Below are 25,245 nucleotides of genomic sequence, written 5' to 3' on the forward strand. Positions count from 1 at the left end.
TATATAAAATGTTTGACAAAGTCCTTACTTTTAAGGAAACATACAACTTAAAATAAAGGTCTCTTTTTGATTGAAAAAAATTATTGGAGTGGTCTAACAAAAGGAAAATACTAACTTAATCATAGAGACATAAAGGTGAAAGTAAGTATGCATGTAAACATTTTTACAGCAATAAAACTGCTTGGATATATAGGAAAGGGCAAAGGTTGAGTGTGTATAATCCTAAAATGTGTCAGTCAACTTATTAAATAATGGCAAGTTCTTTTTATCATTACTTACATGAAGAAATTCTAAACACTTGTGAAGAAAAAACAAAAATGTAAAAGGAAGCAATAAATATGTTTGTTACATCTAATTCAATTTAAGCATACAGTGCAATTTGAGCATACAGTGAGGAAAAAAGATAGAAAAGAATTATGGGTAGAAATGATAAATACCAGCATTACAAATGATATATTAAGATGGTGGGATGAGTTGTTTAATTGTTAATTGTGTATGTGGGAGGTAATAGAGTGCAACTGTTAAGAAAAATATTTCCAAACCATACAGACATGACTTACAATTCAGATTCTGCCACTTGGAGATCTATAGCTTTGGACATCATTGGAAATCCCTGTGCCACAGGGTACTTAATTATACAACAGAAATCATAGTATTATCTATTTCATAACTTTATGAGGATTAAAGATACATTTGTTTGGACTAAAGTGTATGGTCAATAGATAACTGAGGATAATAACACAATACAATAATAATAAAGAAATATAGTAAATTTAAAGCTAATAAATAGGAAGAAAAACAATCTGGACACTTAAGTATTTATAACTTCAAACACTAAACGTAAAAGTTTATTGCCCTCGACCTCCTAAAGAGTAAAGACTTAAAGTTTAGTAAGTCCAATTAAAGCAGAGCAATAATGATTATAATAAAACAGTTGGATAGAAGGTGGCATTATTAAAATCCCCATAGCTAATATTAATAGAATAGTCAGGTGAGTATAATTTGACCAATATTAACACATTTACATTGTTTTTACATATTTCAAGATGAATTGAGACTTTAGAAAAATTTTCAAGACTATCTTTCCATTCTCTTCCATTTCAAATATACTATCATCAAAGGAAAAACACTGTTTGCTAAGAAATACAAAATGAAAAATTTAAGAACTTGATTTTTGAGCATATGGACTATACTGATATTTTTTCTTCACACCTGACAATAATTAATACCTGTGTCTGGAGTAGAAAAAAAATTATTTTCAGTGGAACCACTATTGATTTTCCTAGAAGATTCAGTGTTATTTTCAAGGACTCTATTGTCTTTTTTCCTAAAAATTATATATAGATATATTTTAAATATATGTCCCTTAGCCTTCTGTTTCTTTTTACTTTTTAGTGGCTGTTTGATACCTCAGATTGGGCTTTGTGTCAATGAGAAAACTATTCTTCAGATATACACTGCAGCTACTTCTAACAATGTGTGACTACAGAATGGCATCAGAGGTAAGTAACATTCAGTATTTGCCTTTAAAAATTTCTCAATATAGTGCAAAAATAGTGCTATATTGAAATAATACATCACATCTGTGCTTTAATTTTTAAAGAACATTCAGTTGAATTATGGTCAATATGTTAGACTGAGCTGGTTGTCTTTTCAAGTCTCCAATCTAAACACATAGAAATTGACAAAATACAATAGACATTGATTAAAAATAAGAATCAAGAAAAAAACAAGAAAGACAAATCTCAGGTTCCAGTAACGAAGAGGAACACGCATTCTGCAACCAACCAGACTACTGATATAAAAAAACTCGTATCAAACAGTATATAACAAACAAGTGAGGCTGGGAAAAACACACAGCTCTTCTGGAGTAGAGATATGGAACTGAATCCCACAAGTCTAGAAAACAGAAAAGGTTAGGCTGTCCCACTACAAAAGAGAGGTTAAAAACATATGGCACGTTGGCTCAAGGATACTGAACAGACATGGGTCACTGGTCTAGAGCTATGAGAGAAATAAGAGGTACCAGAAAACAGACTTACCCCAATCCCCATTACTATGAGATGCAAAAAATTCAAACCAATAAATTAACACAAATCTGGCCTGAAACATATGCAAATAATAAAACCTAAAAAATAATATATTTACTATCCCACCTTGCATTCCTGCAAGGTTAATGTTTCTTCACTCAATGGATACACCATTTTTTCATGTTAAAAACAAGAAGAACTTCAGTATTACCTTAGAAGCCTGAACACCTGTAGCAGGAGATATTTCTGAAAATACCTTATAGTAGTATTTTTATCAATGGTAAAAAACTAGAAATAATATAAATTTAATCAAAAATAGAATGGATATATAAATTATGATATATTCATAAAAAAGATTACTGTATAGAAACCAAAATATGGGCAACTACTTCAAGTAAAACATGGGTTAATATTTAAAACATAATATTAAGGAAAGAAATTCAAAATATTGAGGAAAGACTGTATACTGCATGAATCTAATTCTACAAAGTTTTTTTCTTAATGGGAAATTAAATAAGTGTTTATGGTTAAAGAATTTTGAGGTAAATTTTAAAGAAAATAAAGGAAATGTTTATCAAACAGGTGAGCTTGTGGTGATCTTAGTGTAAACCAGTATTGTGATTGGGTTGTAATTTAAAAAAAAAAAATGAAAGGCAGTAACCGAGTTTACAGGGCTTACAAAAGGCAATAATGAAGACTCTCACTTCTGGGAGGATGAAAAAGGCATACCTTTCCTTATTTCTCCTGCTAAGTACAACTAAAAGTCCTGAACATCATATTTAAAATAAACATAAGAAAACTCTTGAAAGGTTAAAAAGAAGAGCACATACTTGCTAGGGATATGGGGACTGGAGGAACAAAAGAAGTTTGTTCCCTGGGTTTTCTTTTTGCATCATATATGCCAGACCTGATGTTAAAGAAGCTTGCAACCTAGAAGTGCCAACGGGAACAGACAAAAAAATTGCCAGAGAAGAACTGCTCTCTCTAAAAGAAGAGGCAAGAAATGAGGTGCCTAGCAAATAGTGCAACTTTTAGATAGTGCAACCACTGTACTCGTTACATACCACAGAAAAAACTCTGGCCCCACTCCCACCTGATCCAGCAAAAGTCAAGAGGAAAATATAGATTTCTTCCCTTGTAAGGATGTAAAGAGGCACCCAAATCTCAGGGAGGGTGATCAAAGAGGTCAAGTAGGGGGCTAGGAATATCATCACTGCTGGCTAATAACAAGCTCTCCCACACTATGGTGTCAGTGGACACCATGTAGGGAGCCTAGACGTCCACACCCAGCAATAATAAGAATCATTCCACCTTGGGTGTCAAGGGAAGGTGAATGGAGAACTTACGTCTATTTCCATCTGGCAACGATAAGGTGATTCCTTCCATTCTCTTAAGTATATCAGAGGAAGCCAGTATAAAAAACTTAAATAAGTTCAAGAGTCTCATAACGTAATATGAATACGACCAGATTTCAATTTAAAATCACTCACATTACCAAGAACCACAAAGATACAACCTTGAATAAAAAAGATGACAAATAGATACCAGCATTGAGAAGGCAGAAATATTAAAATTATCTGACAAAGATTTTAAAGGAGCATCAATAATAATGTTTCAACATGAAGGAGAAATCAAGAAATTTTCAGGTGAAGGGATACAAAAATAGTTTCCTGCTAACAGATCTAGCGGTAAAGGAATGACTAAGGGAAGTTCTCTAAACAAGAAATTATAGGAGAAGGAAACTTGGACCACCAGGAAGGAAAAAAAGAACACAGCAAACAAAAATGTTGATAAATACAAGAGGCTTTCTTTCTCCCCTTGATTTTCCAACTTACATTTGATACTTAAAGCAAAAATTACAGCACTGTGTGATGTAGTTCTATATAGAGAGAAAATATTTGATAATTATAGTATAAATGGGCTAAGGTAAAGAAATGTAGAAAGAGGTAAGAGTTCTTTCTATGTTCCACTTACACCGGTAAAATGATGATGTTGACAGACCAATGAATTTTGTATTCTCTGAACAACCACTAACATTACATACGAAAGAAGATATACTAAATGAGTGGAGGCAAACTAATACAGAATTCTAAAACATGTTCAAGTATGAAAGTAGGAAAAAGGAAACAAAATAAAAAAAAAATAAAACAATAGACTTTATCCTTAACATATCAATAATTAAAATGAATATAGAGTACAACTTTTATAATTAATAGATAGGTGTTGGCAGAATATTTTAAGGGCCTAACTATATGCTCTCTCCAAGAAACTAACTTTAACTATAAAACATAGGCAATTTATATTCTATACAGCAAAAGCTTAGAAAAATTTATCATACAGATATTAATCAAACAAAACCATAACTGGTTATAATAATACAAAAAAATTTGACATTAGAGAAAAGAAAATTATGAAAGACAATGTTAGAAGGGTCAGCCTACCAAGAAGACACGGCATCCGTAAAAATACGTGAACCAAACAAAACAGCTGAAAAATATATAAAGTGAAAGTTGATAAAACTAAAAGGAGAAATAGACATATTCACAATTATGGATATCAAGACTTTTCTCAAAAATTGATTAAATAATTAAATGGAAAGTTAGCAGGAATATCTGACAAGTCAACACCCCTGTCAACCAACAGGATAAAATAGTTATTTATAGAACATACCACCCAACAAACAGCAGAACACAAATTTTTTTCCAGGTGCTCAAGGAACATATAAAAAGTAGATCATATACTGGACCATGAAACAAACCTCCACCAATTGAAAATAACTGAAATCATATACACTGTGCTCTGCAACCACAATGGAATTAGACTACAAATCAAAAAAGTTAATAGGAAAATGTCCTAAAATTTAGACAATAAATAGTAGACTTCTACTTTGGTCAAAGGAGTCTCAAAGGAAATTTAAATAAAGGGGAAAAAAAAAACCCTGAAGCAAGCAGAAGGAGGTAACTAATAAAACGTAGGAATCAATAAAACAGAAAAACAATAGAGAAAAATCAATAAAACAGCTAATTCTTTGAAGAGATCAATAAAGTTGACAAATAAGAAAAAAAGAAAAGATACAAATTATCAGTGGTGGGAATACAACAGAGGCCATCACTATAGTTATTGTAGTTAACAAAAAAGGAAATTGAATTCATAATTAAAAACTTTTCAAGAAAGGAATTTTCAGGCTCAGATGATTTCACCGAAGAATTTAACCAACCGTTGAAAGAGGAATTATCATCAATCCTACATAATCATTTTAAGAAATAGAAGAAAAAGGGATTCTTCCTAATTTATTTATTGAAGCTAGTATTGCCATGCTACCAAAACCAGACAAATTCCAAAAATAAAAATAAAAAATGAAAGAAAGAAAAGAAAAGAAAACTATCAATATCTCTCATATAGATATAGAGGCAAAACACCTTAAGAAAATATTATCATAACAATAAATATTATTTAGCTATAAATAGGAAGAATTATAAAAAATGATCAAGTGGAGTTTATTCTGGACATGCAAGTCTGGCTCCATACTCAAAACTCAGTCAATGTAATCTACCCTGTTAGGCTAAAGAGGGATCACACGATCACTTCAACTAAGGTAGAAAATCCATATGATAAAATTCAGTATCCATTAATGATAACAACTCTCAGAAAAATAGAATAGAGGAAAACTTCTTCAACTTGATAAAGAACATTAAAAAAACCCCTACACTTAATATTATAGCTATGGTCAAAAAGACTGTCCTACAAGATCAGGAAGTGGGCCAAGATGTATATATTCTTATCACTCTTTCTCAACATATTATTTGAAGTTTCAGCAAATGCAATAGGCAGGTAGAGGGAAAAAAATGTATACAGATTAGAAAGGAAGAAATAAAGCAGTCCCTATTTTAGATGGCATGATTGTCTGCAGAGAACTTCCCAAGTAATCTAAAAAGGAAAAAAAAATTCCTATAACTCAGTCATTGTACGGCTAGCAACTTAAGAAGTCAAAAAACTGATACATACAAATCCATTGTATTTCTGCATATTAGTAACAAGCAAATGGACAATAAAATTTAAAATACCATAGAATTTACAATTGCTGCACTAGAAGAAGAGGTTTAAACATATCTTCAGATATAGAAGTTTAAGATCAATACAAATATACAGGTAACTATGAAAAATTCAAACAATGCATGTACCATGCTTTTGTGGAGAAAAAAACATTTAATTTCTTATAATCAAAACCATCAGAAGATTTTTGAGGATGATTAATAGAAAGTGCTTAAGAAGTACAAATGAACAAGCATAACTAAGATAACACTGATCAAGAAAATTAATATGTGAAGGTTTGTATATCATTATCAAAATGATTTAAAAATAAAACTAAAACAATTAAAAAATAATGTGGTATTAATGCAAAGGATTGCAAATTGATCAGTGGAACAGAACAGAGAGCCCAGAAATAGTAACATGTAAGTGTGCATACTAAGCATATGACAAAAAATGCTACTACTGAGCAATGGAAAATGATAGAGTTCTCAAAAAATTTAGACTGTCAAAAATGATTCTTTAAGTGAAAAATAAAATAATTCTGTGTGAAATACAGACTTAAATTTGAAAGGAAAAACTTTAAAAGCTGCACAAAACAAACAAAATCCACAACTTTTTAGAGGACAACTTAAAAGTACAGTTTACCACTTCAGTATAAACAGCATTTGTCAATGAATAAATTTTCAAATGTTAAATCTAACAGAAAATCTTGAAAAATTCAATTACATTTAATAAATTTCGCTTATCAAAAATACTATGGTAAGAAAATTTTACAAACCCACATTTTTTGAGAGAAGATGTTTGCAGCACATATGATTGACAACAAATCTGGGTCTGAAAAATGTAAAGGATGTCTATGAAGGGTAAACCTATAAAAAGTGGACAAAGATATGAATTGGCTTCTTCTACCATAAGGTATTATTTCATACCTGGTAGATTGTCAGAAACAACGTGTGGCTGCTGAACTTAGCAAAAATGTGGAATAAGGGCTCACGTCTAGCAGAGGCATTCCAAGAGGCACCATTAAGTTCAGTGTGGCAGACGGTAGAGTGCTTATCTGAATGCAAAGAAGTAAGGCTGAAGAAGAGAGGTGGTACCAAAATCATGTATGGCTTTGAAGTACACTAGATTGTATTCAAAGGCAGTGAGCGGCAATACAAGGTTTGTAAGAAAAGTGACTGACCTACCAAGTTTATGTTTTATAAAGAAACCAGTAGCAGCTTAAAGGATAAATGAGAGAAGGGCAAGAAAGGAGGCAACTATCAGCATCCCAGTAAAGAGCAGATGCTTCAAAAGGGAGAAAATAGGAATGGTCAGTATAAACGCAGTATTATTTTTCTAAACTTAAATTTAGTCTTGACACAGTTACAAGTATTTTATTACTAATTAGGAAATTACATTATTATGTAACAGGAGTAATGAAGAATCCCTGAAGCAATTTTTAATCATGTTCTTGTTTTCCAAAAATAAATTATTTGATTAGAGCCTTGTTACTAATTTAAGAATTTTTAATTGATGACTTACGGCCTAAAGGATTTCTTAACCAAGTACACAATAAACCAATTGTGTAATTAGTAATAATTTAATGATTCAAGTGCCAATTTTCTAAATTATTGCACTTAATAAGTTTTCTAGATTAAGCTTATTACACTTTACATTATTTTTAAATTTTATTTTGAAACTATAAGCCATCTACTCTAAACTATAAAGCTTTGTAAAATGAGACTCCCCTCCAGCTAGACTCTATGAATACAGAAAATAATTCAATTGGCTCCTTCTGTTTTCATTAATCATAAAATTCAAAATAGTTATTTCTTTTAATTACTATTCATATGCTTTTACTTCTCATAGGAATCCCATTTAATTATAAGATTTTGGCAATTTACTAGAAACTGTATGAAAAGATAATTGAGTAAAGAAAAGAAAGCCAACTATTAGAAATTCTTATCTCTTTATTTCTATCTTAGCATTTCACCATGTTAAGCATTCACCTTAAGCATTTGGTTTAGTCCTTTGTCTTACTGTTTGGTAGGGGCAACTTGCCGGCTACAGGTAGAGTAATCACATTTTCGTTGACTGTCCAAGGCTTGAGGAAGGATGAAGAGGAACAAATGAGCATTTTCTTCATGCCACTCTTGCCTCCATCAGGTAGGAAAATCTTTTCTTAGATCCCTGAGGCTGACTTTATTCATGTCATTGCCCTTCCCTTGACTAATCCCTAGCAGAGGTACAGGGTCATGATGATTGGCTAAGGCAAATCATCACATGTCCCTTGGAGCTGGACATGTTACTTCTCAAACAAAAACGATAGCGTGCAAGGATAAAGATGATCAGTTCTCTGCAATAGTAATGATGTTGGTGTGTTGTATGTGAGTGTGGAGTGGGGGAAACTAACATTTCTTGAAGTCCTATCTGAGTTATTTACCTAACTATAAACTAGCTGCAGGGTAGGGGAGAGGAAGAGAGCAAATCTGGCATTTAAAAAATAATTATCACTGCAATATATTTTGTTTCTTCTATTATATTTAAATGTTAACACCTTTAACATTTTTAATATATCTCCCTGTTTAAATGTTAATTCATTTAAAAACCTGAATTCAGTAAACACAATACTTGTAAAAAGATGTTGAAAAAGCAGTTCTCTGCAACACTTCAGAGCCTTCTGCATTTTAAATTAATGTAGTCATTGTTTTAGGATGCATAGATATTTGCAGAGTATGGATATAGGTACAAGGGACACGTTTCAGGAAAACATGCATAAGAGAGATATACGTCTATTGAAGAGAACAAAGTTTTCAAACCTAAATTTAGTACAAAGTACTATAATGGAAAATAAATCTGGAAATACTAGTGTGAACTGTGAGCAAACAAATGCTAATTAAAGCATTTATTGTGTATGGTATTTATTGTTTCCTTTTTGGTCTTTAGGTGTACAAAGAGAGTTTATACACTGTTGCATTCCGCAGCTCATAATTAGCCCACTGTAGTCATCTGTCCATTCAAATCTATTCCTTTTGTATTTTGCCTTAATTTGTTTTGTATTATTCCATATCATTTTATTCCCCTTTTTCTTCTGGTCTGCTTCCCTGTGCCCCTCCAGCCACATAATTCCTACTCTTCTTATTTAATATGTTCTGAAATACTCACAAAACCTCATCAAATATGGATTGTTGTTGAGTGTGTGTCTTTTAATTTACAGGCATGTTATTTAAATATGTGTCATTATTTTACTCCTCATTCATTCTCAACATCAGTGTTTGAAGATACACCCTTTCTTCTTTGTATGTTTCTAAGTTGTTGCTTCTTACTGCTTAGGAATATTCTGCTTGCCTCATTTTACTTATGTATTCTCCATGTATTGCTCAGTTTTGAAGCCTGTGACTGCTCGTTGTTATAAAGAACGATGATGTTATGAGCCCCTCCACAAGGGTGAGTTTGTGTATCAGTCAATATACAGTTAGAAACCACTCTAGGGATTAGGGGATGGTATTTAACCAGAGAGTTAGGTTAACAAAACTCTTGGAAAGGTTTGAGTAGATAATATCTCAGAATCACTCCTAACTTCCACGGCATCAGCAAGCGGAAGAGCTGAAAAAAGGAAAAAGAAAAATCCTTCAATGCTCACTGTAGGTGACTCACAGGGAGACATCAAGAGGCTGCAAAAGCTCACATCTGCTGAGTCCCATACCATGTCTGTTGCTGTCATCGCAGCCCCTTTTACCTTCCAAATTACATGTGATTGCTTCTTGTAGGAGGAATCGTAACAAAACTAGGATAGCAACAAATTTTGGAAAATGTATTCCCATACTCCATCTTCGGTGATATAGAGGAAAACGTAGAAGAGAGTGAAGATTATAATTTATTTCCAAAAAAGGATACTTAGCATATCAGAATTAAGCATGCATAACTTAGATGTTGTTTTACTGAAATCTACAAATGGTTAGATTTTACATACACTTGATAAACCTTAAATTCATCTCATGTCTCTGCCATTTGGATGAAAAGATGCACATTTCTGCCATTCAAGATACATGAAAATCAAGACTTTACAATTGTTTTTATCTTCATTTCTCCAACTTCTAGTTAGAGTATCTATTCATATGCTTGTTAGCCATTTTGGCTTATATTTCTAACAGCTCATTAATATATATAGATTATCTTCTATTGGTTTTCCTAATTATTTTTATTTAATTTAGATTTTCTTCATATTTTTTAGATATTCACTCCTTGACCATTTTAAATGTCATAAGTATCTTCTCCTAGTCACAGAGGTCTGTTAACATCAATTAACATCTATTGAATAGAAATCATTACTAATCTTAAGGTTTATAACTTTTGTGTTCTTAAAAAAAAAAAAAAAAACCTCCCGCCTTTGATATACTGCCTTCCACATTTTCTTCAGTTAGCTCATGATATTTACCTTTAGGGACCTTTGCTTGATAATGTGAATCAGAATAAAACACAAATAAAAACTGGCTCTATATTCTGCCCAGTAATAATATGACTGCCCACTTCATGTAACTGAATTTGTAGACAGCATTTATAGCATCATGGTAGAATTTCACTCAATCTTCTCAAAGCTCTGAGCTTTGCTTATAGATTTGTTTAGTTTGTTTAATGCTGCTTGACTTCTTTGCTTTTTAATCTAGAAATAGATCTGCTGGGCTACACTCCTCTCAAAACTGAGGATGCTTTTCTGCACACCATATGTGTCTCCCTGTAGGAATTATGGAAGACGGAAACATCCATCAAACTTCTTCTGGCTGGAGAAGAGTAGCTTTACTACAGAAGTATGATCTAAAAATAAATTTCCCCCAATTGGACAGTAATAGAGATGCCATGTCATGTCTTGGTGGTTCCAAGAAAACACTGTCCCATGACCCACTCCTTCATGAATGCAGCATTTGGAGTAACTGCATCTTGATTACACACTGATTAATCTTTCAGAATGGCTATGACATCAAAATAAAATTAAAATATTACTAAAAAAGTGGAAACCACAACCACGTATTTTAATGGATATAAGTAAAGTTGAAATACCATCCTTTATTATTTAGAATTCATTACTTTCCTTTTTTTCTTTTTTTATTGAAGTAAAGTTGATTTACAATGTTTCAGGTATACAGCAAAGTGATATATATATAAATCTATTGTTCTTCAGGTTCTTTTCCATTATAGATTACTACAAATATTGAATACTGTTCCCTGTGCTATACAGTAGGACCTTGCTGGTTGTCTATTTTATATATGTTAATCCCAAACTTCTAATTTATCCCCTTTGGTAACCTAATTTCCCCTTTGGTAACCCTAAGTTTGTTTTCTATGTCTGAGTCTGTTTCTGTTTTGTAAATAAGTTCATTTTTTTTAATTATTTTTTAGATTTCACATACAAATGATATCATGATATCTGTCTTTCTCTGACTTACTTCACTTAGTATGATAATCTCTAGGTCCATCCATGATGGACCTAGATACGAAACTCCAAACAAAAGCAGGAGCCTCTCTATTCTGAAGTTTCATATCTACCTTTGTTAAAGAATTAAAAATAGAAGGTAATGATAAGAGAGGGAAGAAGGACTGATAAAGGGAAGGGAAGAGAATAAAAGACATATTGCAAACAGAACTGAAGGAAGAATGTTGGCTCTCTATATTCACATGACATGTCAAATAGTGTTTCTTTCATAGGAATAAATAATCCACAAGAAAGATCAGAAGTCCACTTCTCTACCCTCAAAATAACATTTTTGCCAAATGCATTAGATAGTATGAAGTATGAAAAGTAAAATATATGGACCTTGAAGGTAAAAAAGTAAAAAATTACCACTAAATGTCTCATACTCCATTTTTTGAGTCATTAGAGCACAGTACTTTTATTACATAACAGTTTCTAGTTCTTTATTAATAAAAAATAAATGCTTAACAATAATTAGTTGAAAATCTTAGAAGTCATTGAGTAATTTTGAGTGTGACATAGAGACACTGTAACTATGGCAGAGTAAGCACGTTTTTCCCTTTCAAAAATAAATAAAATTAAATGCTGTTGCAAAACCAGGTTTCCCCCGTGCATATAAAGTCATGGAAAATATTAATAAGCTGATCACTGTGGCAATCTGTTACCAAATGAGTAAGTCTATTTAGTGCTAATTATGTAGTGTTACATTGATTTAATGATGCTGCTAGTGATATTTGCACTGATTGGACTGGCATGAACAATTAGTATTTAGGATACTGTTTCTTGGTAGAAAAAACACCTAATTCCACTAATTGCCTCTAGTTCTGCTTCTATTAACTGCACACTTCGTACATGCTAATAATCTTATTATCAGCTGTTGCTGAGTTAATTAAAATTCATGTATACAAGCATAAACCAAAATAAAACTACATATTCTGCTCAGTTTTTTATATATTAAATAAAAAATTTTGGAAGACCAAATTAAAACATTCATCTCCTGAAAATGCAAGAGAATTTAAAAAATGCATATGCCAAAGCTCATGACAAGTTCAAAAGAGGTTGTAAACATAATTTTGCATTCTTATTATAAGATAACAGTCAAGAATCATGCCAGTCCATTGGTTGGTATGGAAAATACCTGCTATGTTTTCAGAAAAGCATTGTTCATGTTTTTGAGTAAAGGAATGTATCCCCAAAAGACTTTTTTGATTAGGCTTTTTTTCTGAAAATAGTTAAGATATAGTTTAATTTGTTCTGTCAATCCCCAAATCAACATGAAGTATATTTTCTTTTTGGCTGGTATTTTATTATTTCAGATTTTAGTAAATCATTTCAAAGTGAATGGTATAGATTGCCTGGAGGACTCTTCTGCTTCTTTTTTGTCTGTTAGAGGGAAATTATATGTGTCATATTTGTATCTAGCAACAGTGATGTGAGTCTTAAGATTGTACTATTTATAAATCATCATTTGTGACAATGAACATACACTGAACAGTATTTTACAATTAAGAACACCATAGTATATTTTAGTTGCATTTCTCTGTGTTATTAATAAAGACATAAAGATGTTAGGTATGACTAAACTGGATTTAATTCAAGGAGAATCACTCTAATTGGGACCAATTTAAATTGAGTAAGTTTTCCTATGACTGTAATTTATTCCTTAAGTATTCAAGCTGCCTAGATTCTCTCAACTGGGAATTGGCAAGTTTTGTGTTGCTGTGAAATGATATACATGCTGCAGCAAAGGCCCTCTGTTATTGTGTGCTTTTGGTTGTAAGAACAAATCACCCTTAAAATATAAGATTAAGGTGTTTTATATATATATATTTTTTTTTTATATATATATATATGTATAAACAAAATATTTATATCTACTTTACATATGGATTAGGCACCAGAAATTGAATTCCTAAAATCTAATCTTCCTAACAACAACAAAGGCAACAGCAACAACAATAAGAATAAGATGATGTTTGAGAAATATTTCTTCAGAAAAAAAAAAAACCCTCAAATCTGTTTGTACTATTGACCCCAAATTAGATTCAGCCAAATAAAGAGTAATATCAGATAGATTTTTTTTTCAGTCTTTCTGAGATGTTCTATTTCATTAAAACGTGTAAAACAAAATTTTGATCTGTTCACATTATCCATTGCGTTTGAGGCACTTTGTATAAATGCATCACGCCTGTGTCGACTCCCAACCTCCTTGATGCCAAATCAAAAATCAGTTTTTCATTCTTATCTTTTTTAACTTCTTTGAACTTGATGCATTTATGCATGCCTCACTTCTTGACATTCTTTACAGCTTTGGCTCCTTGGCATATTTTTACATGGTTCTCCTCCTACACACATGGTATTGCCTTTTCATTGTCCATTACTGTTTGTATTTCTCTGGAACTCTAAAATGTGGTGCTCCTCAAGGTTCCATCTTTGGCCCTGACCTGTTCTCATGCCATCATTCTCAGGAAGTAAATCTACTTAACCCATGTACCAGCTACCAACTATACTTGATTACTTTCCAAAAAAGATCCATAACCTTAAACATAGGTACTCAGTCATATTCAAAACACTTCCTTTAGCACAACTGAATCTATATCACTATCTCCAAAATTGAACTCATTGTTTATCCTCTAAATAGATCCCCTAAAGACTGCATCTCAGCAAAATGCACCACTTTTGAAAAACTAGAGTTCCTCCTTTGTTCTGCTTAGCACAACGGGTTCAGTATACTGACTTATTTACTTGTCTCTACCTCCCAATGAAATCTATGATCTGAGAGGAAAGAATATTTCTTGTCTATTTTCTTCACCATGGTTCTAGGTGGTTCTGCTGTCCTAGAAGAAAAGAGTTAATGACCAGTGATTCTTCTCTGTCACCCTCCCACATGCCCAATTACTCCACAAGTTGTCCTGATTCCTCATCCTAAAAGTCTCTGGAATCCACTATCCTGCCACATTTTTAGTTTTTCTTTTATAATCTATGGCTACAAATATAATAGCTCCCTAACCAATTTCTCTGCTTCAAGCCTATTAATCTACAGAATTATCTCCTCTTCATTAAAAATGCAATGATTCCAGTTCCTTAGGATGATATGTAAGTCTTTTTCTTATGGAAAAATAGAGCTGCTACTCACTCCAACGCCATCTCCTGCTCTGCATGTTCCAGGGGCTGCAGCACCTAGATCTGTATTTATTAATTTTAACTTCCCAGAACACACGCATCTGAGATAGCACACTGTGCTCCTGTCACAGGGCTGGGCAGATGTAGACACTGATAAGACATAAATATAGATATCCATATAGATACAGGCATAGACATAGATATGTAGTTGTGGATGTGGATATGAATGTAGATGTAGACACAGATACTTTTAATCACCTCTGACCAAATCTGAGCCAATTCAAATGCATGTACTTGGTGAACAGCATCCTTCAATGCAAAGTGAGGTATGTTCTCCCATGTTTTTCTACAGAATTCTGAGAATATTTCTGTTAAATCACTTTGGACTTTGCATTTACACATCTGGACTATAAGCTCCTTGAGAGTAGAGATGATACTGTAGTATATGGCACAGTGTCAGATAATGAGTAGTAAAAACATTTATAACAGAATGTGAGAATTAAAAAAATTACAACTGGTGTTAATTACCATCTTAATCAACCATGTGAATAAAAATAAATTTAATTTAATTTTAAATACAGCTATCCAAGCAGCAAAAGCAAAAAGATCCTCAAATTAGGACTCCTGTAAATAAAAATTCATTTCAGAATTCTTCCCTTAACTATAAGGCCATTAAATAATCCTTCACATAAAAAATAAATCCAGGGGGGAGCGGGGTTGGAAGGGATAAACTGGGAGTCCAAGATTTGCAGATACTGACTGGTATATATAAAATAGGTAAATAAGTTTATACTGTATAGCACAAGGAAATATATTCAATATCTTGTAGCTCACGGTGAAAAAGAATATGAAAATTAATATATGTATATTTAAGTATGACTGAAGAACTGCACTGTACACCAGAAGTTGACATAACACTGTAAACTGACTACAACTCAATTAAAAAAAAAATCCCCAGATAGGAACTAGGAGTAAATATTTACTTATGTGAAGTATAATTTGAGAAACATTTGGAACATTCGTCTCTTCTACTATTTTTAATCTGTTAACTAATAAGTAGATTATATATTAAGAAGGTTTTACAGTGGAGAATTTCATTTTTGTTACAATGCAAATTGCTCTGAGTGTTTAACATTAAATTGTTTTGAGTTTGTATAAGAGTTGAAGATACCTATTTGGAAACTTCTTTGTACAGAAAATAATCATAACACTGGTTTATAAAGGAAACAAAATAATGTAACCTCAAATTTAAGTACATCGGGAAAGACAAACTTAAATGTTCTTGGCTCCTTCTACTAGATTCAGCTCTGTCTTCAGTACAAAAGATAGTAACCCCAGTAAGAAGGCAAGTCCAACTGAGATATCAGAAAGAATGTCTCCTGCTTTTTTAATGCCATGCTAACTTTTTCAACATTAAAATGGTTCCTGTGTTTTCATTTAAAACTAATTGTATGCAAATAAAAGTACACTTTTTACACAAGTAAAAAATGAAGCACAGACATGTTTTACTTATCAAGGTGAACAATTTAGACTTTAAAATGTAAAAAAAAAAATGTATTTCCTATCCCTTCATAGAGAGCATATTTTCTGAAGTCACTAACACAACCGAGAACAAACCAGGATAAGGCATGAATATGAATGAATCAGACTAAGAGATCCAGAGGAGCTGGAAATGTAGTTTAGGTCATCTGCCGATACAGGTAAAGAAAAAGAAAGGAGTGGGGATATGTGTAATCCTGTTTTGGGTGTGGATGGAGGTAGCTTGTCATGAGTGTCTTCTGCTTTGTCGGGAGAATATGTGCAAGGGATAATCAACAGGCAAAGTTGCCCTGGGAAGCAGAGGTGGTGGCCTGGCAGAGAAACTGGCTACAGAGTCTCCGTCCTCCCAGAGAGTCCTCCACGAACCGAGTTCTTTTTGCCCTTATTAAAAGAGTGATTTGTGGTCAGAACACTGAAGATTTTTTCCCATTATTCTTCTAATATGGAAAAAGCTCTAATTTAATGCCTTTTCTATTACAGTTTTCAAAATTCTCCTGGTCAAACATGCAACTATCACTGATACTAATAGCTCATTACTCATTTCTTGTGCTGACTTCCGCTGTAAAACAACCATACTTCTACCCTTCAGGGCTTGTCACTGTTGGTGGCATTGTCCTAAGGCTCACTGTGCATAGGGAACACCCACGGCTGTCATTTTTCAGCAAACATTGTCAATTTTTTTCTTGTCTCATATTGTTTTTCAGTGGGTTTCTATATGATTTCTTCTTCTGCTGGGTTCTTATCACTAGCTGCTATCTCATTAGCACAAGCTGGAGCTGACATGATGCCACCTTGTTCAGCCTTCTGGCTTTCCTTGCGACTGTCCAACATAGAGTTCTTTCTCTCCACTATGAGACTGTCAGCCCTTTGCAAGCTAATAATTAATAATCAGTTAATGTTTGATAATCAAGTTGCATTATATTGTACTTGAGCACCTGAAGTAATCTATTTTCATCTCATTAAGAATATCTCTTCAACTGCCCTGAAAGCAGGTTCAGTGTATGATTCTCTCCTTTCATATAAAGCTTCTGTATGTATGCAAATGATGTGGCACAGGAAATAATGAGAGGTATATGAAAGCCGTGTCATGTAGTTCTACCATATTGATTTATTTCTGTTGCCATATTAAATGGGCTTGTGATCCTTACGAGAAAGTTGCTATTTAAGCATAAAATATTGGTGTTGTATCTGTACTTGCACAGCTTATAAATTGTATCTCAAATTTTCACAGACACAAAGCAAGTTTTTACCATTGTCAGCAGCAAAGCCAAAGTAGCTATTCCAGAGGGGGCCTCCTCTGTTAACAAAATAATTGCCAGTGGAGTCCTAATCCACTCATTGTTACTAGTTACTATGAGTGATGATGGTTGGTGGTGGGTCAGGTAGAAAGAACATAGCCCAATTTCTAGGTGCCAGGCTGAACCTGACAAGATGACAGGAAAATAATTTTTTTAATTTATAAAGAGAGCAAACAAGATATAAATAAGATTGATGACATAAAACTTTGGAAAATCAAAATGTAATCTCTTTAAATGAAACAGCACTTGTAAAAACTATGTATTTTCCTCCAAAATTGTGGGCTGTCATGTGCCACTGAGCATGCTGAATCAAGCATTACTCAGGCAAAAGACTAGAATGAGAGAATATATATTCACTTTTTGAATATGAAACAAAAGTTTTGCTAAAGCTTATATGCATCTTTGTAGTACTTAAGTAGTAAGTTCCTAATAAATGTCACTTGAATGAATCGTATGTCCCTGAGAATCTGCACAAATGCCATAAACTGCCAACTAATAAGTTTAACATGGCATTAATCTTGTCATGCACTTGTGCTAAAATTATTTTCCGTTTATTGGATTCTCTACACATGAGGTCTGTTCTTTGCATCTGGTACGTCTTAAGTGGTGATTTGATTGATTCACTCTAATCAAAATAGTGATCCGTTTAGTGAACTGGTTAAGAACAACTGGTAAAGGTGGGCTACTTGAGTTTGAGTTTCAGGTAGACTATTAGGGTAACATTCATCTAAAGTTCATCTAAAGCACACCCACTTCAATGCCTAGTGTATAGTTAGCCCTCAACAAATGTTAATAGCTCTTATTTTAAAAGTGCAGAATCACCCAGTAAATATTTGACTTTACAGCTTGACGATGTGTTTATTAGATGTTGTATGTTACACTGTATATATACCTATTCATCTCTCTCTCTCTATATATATATATCTTATAGTTTCAATTGCTAATTTGGGGGGTCCTCTGAGTTCCCTAAAGAATCAGAAAATCCCTAGGACAGAACCTAAATGGCATTCCTAATTAGGCCATGAGTGCCATCTAGTGGAACAATTGTTAACTACAGGCTTACTGGTGAACAGAAAAGTAGGTGGTGAAAACGTTTTTGCTTCTGCTTCATAATGCAGTCTGTTAGAGTGAATATCAGTCAAACAAATGAAGCGTCCTCTATGTATACTATCCAACCAATAAAAACGTTTAAACACACATTCCATCCACTATGTGGGGAATTCAGTTCCTGGTCCACAGGAAGCGTACAGTCTGGTTCTATGTAGAAAGACTCTATATACAATTCTTAAACTGGATTATAAAACAATAAAAATTAGAAAAAAAAAATGAGTCCAGGTATAAAAGAGACCAGGGAGAGGTGAAGAAAGACAGGTATACTATTTGGTAGCAATCATTTTTTAAAGGAAGTTTATTCTGATTTAGCGCAAAAAGTCAAAGAATGGTCAAGTTAATGCACCAGGGAGACAGGAACGAGGTGGGAAATAATCAAGATGCAACACACATAAGAAAACCCTTTAAAATGAATTAGACAGAATATAAGAAGCCATTAGAGATTTTTATCCCAGATTGAGAAGATTGGTGTATAAATAGAGACTATTTGGAGACATGAATTCATGAACAACTGGATCCTAGGTTTTGTTTCTTTATAGAAACAACTTTATATGAGGAGATCTTGGTAATGGAGTGCTATACAAAATGGAAATTAGACATCTATAAAAGTAAGCGCCTTAAAATTGATAGGAGTTCTTATACTGAAGACTTACCTAAGAAAAAATGGAAGTGCTTATCTAAATGAAGCTACTGGATGGGAGCTAATAATAAGTAAACTTTGGAATAAGATTTCAGCTTTTACTCCTGTTTTCTAAAATCGTACTTTAACTACCAGTGGTTTTGTTTTTGTTCTTTCGTAAGGAAGAATATTTTCATTAGACCAAGATGTTGCAAGCATGAGGACCACTTCAAGGAGATCAGTTACGTCCATGGCCTCTCTGTAAGCAAAAGCTGGCACTATGAGCACCAAGGCCGTCAAATTAGAGCTCCATCTTACACTGCTTAATGGCTGTGGTTGCAGATGTTAGCAAGATATCCACAAAGTAGGCTATGTTCTTTAGTGTTGGTTACTGAAGCAGCTGCTAAATTAATTAAGTCAGTATATTTTCCAAGTCTGATTAAGATATGTTTATTTCTGCTTTCACAAAACAGCTGCGATGTAAGTACTAAAACTGATGTTCGAAAAAACCTAAAATCAAATTAAAATCATCATCTGTTGCCCAGTTCAAGTGAAGGTACTTTTGGATCTTCATGTTTTATTTATATTTATAGGGAATACTAGTGGATATGGACAATGCAAGATTTTAATGTCCTTAAATTTTTTATGTTCGCAGTATTTTCAAATTCACTATTTTTTTTAACATATATATAGCATTGAGGACTAAAACACCGAAACAGTATGCAAATACTGAAAGTGGCTTTAATAAGCAAAACAGGTGATCCAAGGAAAAGGACTGAACCTGAGTATTGTTCTGTTACCCTATGTTTTATGGTATAATTTGTTGGGACAGAACTGTAGTTATGATCTCTTAAATACAACCTAGAACCTAGAACCTTATTTGAGTCATATGAAAGGAGAGAAAAAAGAGGGCATGTTTTAAAGAAAAAATCTGTAACACAAATAAGACAAAAGCTTGGAGGCAGCTGAACTGCTACAGATGTGCTGCATCTGCTCACTTGCCCACTGGGGACCAGGAGATAAAGAGATTAAGACATTTACACAAAGATGGTTAGACAACAAGCTCAGATAAGCAACATGACAGCTAGGTCCAGGTACCCTAACCACAGCATGGAGAAAATGACCCATTAAACCACTTAACTCACTTACAAAGAATATTTTAATTGATTTAACATTCAAATGATATTTCATCAGGGTAGACTATGAGCTGGTTATTTTAAAAAATGTCACTAACATTCTGAAATAGAGACAAACACAAGATCTTTTAATAATGACTTTTCAAATAAACAGTATTGGGATTTTATAACGGGGAATGAATCCTCATGTCTTTTGAAGACAATTCTAAGTTAGGACAATATTTTAAAATCCCATTTTCCCATAAGAGTAATAGAAAATCTTAGTTCTGATGCATGTGAGAAAATTTAGAAAACATGAGTTAGTTTCTTCTTGGCAGACCTCCTACAAGGAAAATTTTTTTCTGCTTCCTACTTTATGCACTGTTGTCTTTCTAATTTCAAATGTTGAACTGTGTGTACCTGAACCCTGTGGATATAATAGGATACAGAGGGATGCATGATCTATGTATCACCCCTTGCTTTCCAAACATGATTTTTAAAAACGTAGCACAAAAATAAACTCCATAATAGTAAAATTTTAAATTTTTCTGGAAGATGTAGAAGTCAGAAAGACCAATGTTGTCTATAGCACATATGTGGATATTATATATAATATTAATAGCAAATATAGAATTGCCTAATATTATAAAACAGAATGGTATAAATTATAAAAGAAATGAAAATAATGCAGTCACTCATTCTGACTTGTTGAAATGTGTCCATGTAACCTAGTGACCACCAAATTATGACTTGAAGCTTGTATTCTAAATATGAAATAATAGAAATTAATCAGATTCATCCTTTCCTTTCCCTCCCTCTGAATTATCAGATAACCTCAATAGGAAAAGTGCTATTACATCATCTACTTGTTACAAAAATGTTTCTGCCCAATTACTGTGCTATCACTTCCTCTACAAAAAGTGAAATATTATAAGCCTTAATATAGATTCTTTCATTAAAAAAGGAGAATGATTTAATACATCTCTATCATTTGAAACATGAATTTCCTTGTTCATGTTAATTGTGGGAGACAGCCATGAATCATGTGACTGATAATGCTTCCTTCTTTACATTGGCTACTATCTTAATGGTAAACTTGGGGCCATTTCTAACAAAATGTAACTGATTTTTTCCTTGCTAAACTTCATCCTTGGTTTCATATCTCTCCTACTGTCTACCACTTTACCCTATGTCTTGATTTGACTGACCTACATTTTTGATTAATTTTTAATTGAAAAAATGTCTGTAAGCCAATATGAATCCTTTCTGAGAAAACATTAGTTGAAAGAAAATATATGAAATACATGAGATAATGACTCAAATGCCCAAATTATCAAATCACATGTAATATAAAGGTGTTCTAGGACATGAAACAAACTATAAGCAAGCTCAACCTCTCTATTTCCCATTAAGGCTGAATGTGCTCAATTATAATAAACGTTTAAAGGCAAAAAACCTCATTGCACAATAAAAAAAATGCTGTAAGCTCTTAGACTTTGAATCCATTTTGTGATATATTTAAAGAGGTTATAAAAGTCCTGGTGATTCTCTCTGTGAACCAACAGCCTGATGCCGGAGTGGAGCCAGCCAAGCAGAGAAAAAGCCCAGAGAAGTCGAATCTCGGCAACAATCCCTCAGTTAACACATAATGAAAATAACCTAATTACTAGAAAGTGGGAAAAAGAAAATAAAAAGGATGGAAGGGTAGAGAAGCATTAAATGTGAACACACAAATTTGTCTTTGCTATGGAACAAGAAATCAGCCCAGATCCTGAGGGCACCATTTAAAAAGCAGACTGGATGTTTGCACAACATGTGTGGATGGATGAGAAGCAGCCAAGAAACAGGAAAAAGACTAATTTTAATTACCAGAGACGCTGCAAAATCAAGAACACAGAGCTAGTGGGAGGAAGGCTTCCAGCTACAGGCTGCATGACACTGTACTCTCCTTGCCAATTAGAGCCAGTCAGACCCCATCGGGGGACCAAGTGAGCAGAAGAGCCAGGGTCAGGCCGGACTCAGACACACGTGAAACGCGGACGCCAGCGACCCCGGCGGTGACCTGAGGCTCTCACACAGGCTCAGAGGTAGACGTGCAGAAACATAAAACAGTGTGTGGGATTTCCTTCCCATCACAGACAGGTGCTAACCCCATTATCTATGGAAATGCCCTGCGAAAGAAATGTAACATTATTTTCACCTACGGTGGCATCGAGGGAACGGAGACAATTGGAGAATGACTCAGAGACAGAGAGGAAAAGTAGAGGGCGGGCCGGCAGAACAATGGCACTAAAGCTGCCACGCTGTGGATTTACTACCTGTGTTATTTTTCCAATTACATCCATTGTGATATATACATATTTTTTTAAATCAGAAAAAAACGGGAGGGGGTTGCTCTGAGAGTCGAAGCCGAGCATTTCCTTAGCTAAACTTAGAACTGACGCGGGGCGGGCGGGGAACCAAGGAGAAATAAAATCAGACAGAGAGCGTCTAGCAGTCCTGAGGTGAGACTCGCCAGTGCTTCCAGTCAGGACCTAAGGCGACGCTCCAAAGTGAAAAAAGTCCACCGTGGAGCCGGCCCCAGGGAGCGCAGCAGCCGCCGCCGCCGCCGTCTGAGGCGAAGGCGACGGCCTGTGGGAAGCAGAGCTCGGCGGCCGGCGAGAGGGGCGGGAACTCCCGCGTGCGGCGCGCGGCGGACGCGTCCGCGTGGGAATCTGCGGCCGGCGAATTCGCGAAGCTTGCGGGCCACAGCGGGGCACAGCGGGGCACAGCGGGGCGGGCGGGGGTCCGTCGTTAGGCGCGGAGGGAAGGAGCGGTCGGCTAGTGAGACGCGCAGAGAAACAGAAAACCTGTCCAGAGGCAAACGGTCCCGTCAGCCCGGGGACGCGCTGACTGAAACCGGCGGCGGCGCGGAGGCGGCGGCGGCGCGGGGGCGGGGAGGGGCGAGGGCCGCGCGGGGCCCGCACAGCCAGTCAGAGGCGCGGCGCGCGGGTGGCGCGGACGCATTGGACGGAACGCTCGGGCCCCAAGCGCACTAGCCTGAGGAGACGCCGCACCTACTTCCCCAATATAACCAACTACGGAGCCGGGGAGCGTGACTGAGAGGAGGCGGCCGCCAAAGTGGCGTGAAAGCGCGGGGCGGGAAGGATGCGTTACCTGGGTCCTCTCGTCAGGGAGCGGCCGGGCGAGCTGGAGGACTCCCTCTGAATGATTGAAAACTCTGCAGTTCTCTTGTGTGCCGCGGGCTGGGAGGACCCGAGCAACTGCTCCGTGTGAACTGTGCCGACGGGCAGGAGGATGGGAGCCGGGAACTGAGAGTCGCGGAGGAAGGACACGGGCGCCCGGCGTCTCTCCGGTAAGTGGCTGGTATTCCTTCGCCGGCGACCGCTGTCTGTGATCGTGCGCTTGCCTCTCAGGCGCTCGCAGTTTCTGACACACTCGCTTCTGCAAAGCCATTCTTTCTTGCCATGCTGCCAGAATTTAAAACCTGTAGGATAGAGCTGTGTGGTTTTTTGTTTGTTTGTTTGTTTTGTTTTAATCAAAGATGCTATTTCTCTCTGCTGGGATATTATGTCAGAAAAGTTGAAGCGAGACTAAATATGACCTATTTGTGGGTCTCATAATATCATCCAGAATGAGAGTAAACAAGTCCTGCAACTAAACGCTGAGATGACAGATGCCAGGAGAGGGTAGGGGTTTTTCTATAAAAGAAACTAAATATTCAGAAAATAGGATGTCGCTCTCAAGTGCTGGCTGTATGTCTTATGACCGAGCAATGTGTTTGTGAGAATACAGCCCAGATAACTGGGCATCTGGCAGTGCAATGACTTGTTAAAATTCAGTAGGGATGCTCTGTAAGTGGAGTTCTGCAAAGTTCCAGAGACAAAAAACAGTGTCTTGGATCATGCTAAGGTGTCGTCTAAATATTGTCAAGAAATGTGACAGGTTTTTAAAAACAGTTTAAAAATATGTTCAGACATCCTTATTGAGTTTTTCAATTGAAAAATGGGAGAGAATATTTATTTGCATATATATGAACATTGGTGTACAATAAGCTAAGAACTACTCTCACACCCACTCTCAAAGATTTTAAGTTGTTTTAACTAACTTTATTGTGGAAAAAACAAGAACCCACTAAATATTTTAGAATTATTTTATTTTTAAATTTCATAATCTCTCTAGCAGGAAAAATGCAATTCAGTGTGGTAATTAAAATACAGGTTTGGAGGCAAAAAACTTTTAAAATGTGAAATGCCTTACCTATGTTCAATTCATCTACTTTTTTCTTAATTTAAAATATAAAGTCACTTAGAGATGCCATAGTTCTACCTTGATTCTCAATTTTGACTGGAAATAAGGATGAAAGAGGTAGATGTTCATTAGGACACAAGCATTAAAAAATACAAACACATAGTGGGACAAATTTAAGAATTAATTGAGGTATATTTAATTACTGTGAAACTACAACAGGACTACAGAAATAACTTATGACTATCACTGCAAGCTAAAAAGAGTTCATTATGATTAATATTGTGGCCCTAAACATTGAAGAATTGGTAATGCTTAGGTCATTGTTTCTTTCCAAAGTGCCTGTGGTCAATTTTAAGCCACTCACAAATGTTCATTTGCATATTTTCCTACTTCATACTCAAATTATTATAAGTTTTGTGTGGACCAGGATATTGAGTCTCAAACTTCACAGGTGTAAGTTCTTTTGATTCAAGTGGAAAAAACAATATGACTATGTAAGAATATGTCATGTAAAACAAATGATTAAAGAATAAAAGATCTTATATATAAAGACCAACTAAGTCCAGTGAAGTGCAGAATTCAAAGTTAAAAGTTAAAAGAAAGGAAATGTGGTATAAAAGATAAAATAGAATTTGAAAAGTAACTTAGCCGGAGTGTGGTGAGATGGTATTAAAGC

The 25,245-nt window shown here is 34.8% G+C and overlaps 1 protein-coding gene across 1 annotated transcript in view; it reads left to right on the forward strand.

Moving 5' to 3' along the window:
• Nucleotides 1–23,104: 23,104 nt before the first annotated feature.
• The window catches only part of CNTN5 (contactin 5), a 1,016,453-nt gene continuing 1,014,312 nt past the window's right edge, over nt 23,105–25,245 (forward strand). The window contains exon 1 of the mRNA XM_031460619.2: nt 23,105–23,673. The gene's annotated coding sequence lies outside the window, so the exon portion shown is untranslated. The remainder of the gene's footprint in view (nt 23,674–25,245) is intronic.

The sequence above is a fragment of the Camelus dromedarius genome, chromosome 12 (genome assembly GCF_036321535.1).
Source record: "Camelus dromedarius isolate mCamDro1 chromosome 12, mCamDro1.pat, whole genome shotgun sequence".
Lineage (NCBI taxonomy): Eukaryota > Metazoa > Chordata > Mammalia > Artiodactyla > Camelidae > Camelus > Camelus dromedarius.